This window comes from Limulus polyphemus, unplaced genomic scaffold (assembly GCF_000517525.1).
Source record: "Limulus polyphemus unplaced genomic scaffold, Limulus_polyphemus-2.1.2 Scaffold6089, whole genome shotgun sequence".
NCBI lineage: Eukaryota > Metazoa > Arthropoda > Merostomata > Xiphosura > Limulidae > Limulus > Limulus polyphemus.
Window position 1 is genome coordinate 13,866 of NW_013671699.1, and position 221 is coordinate 14,086.

Below are 221 nucleotides of genomic sequence, written 5' to 3' on the forward strand. Positions count from 1 at the left end.
CAATAAGATATACACTAAACAATAAAGAATTGGTGTTGTAGGTTTACACACTGTTAGAGACAACAATAAGATATACACCAAACAGTAAAGAATTGGTGTTGTACGTTTACACACTGTTGGAGACAACAATAAGATATACACCAAACAGTAAAGAATTGGTGTTGTACGTTTACACACTGTTGGAGACAACAATAAGATATACACCAAACAGTAAAGAATTG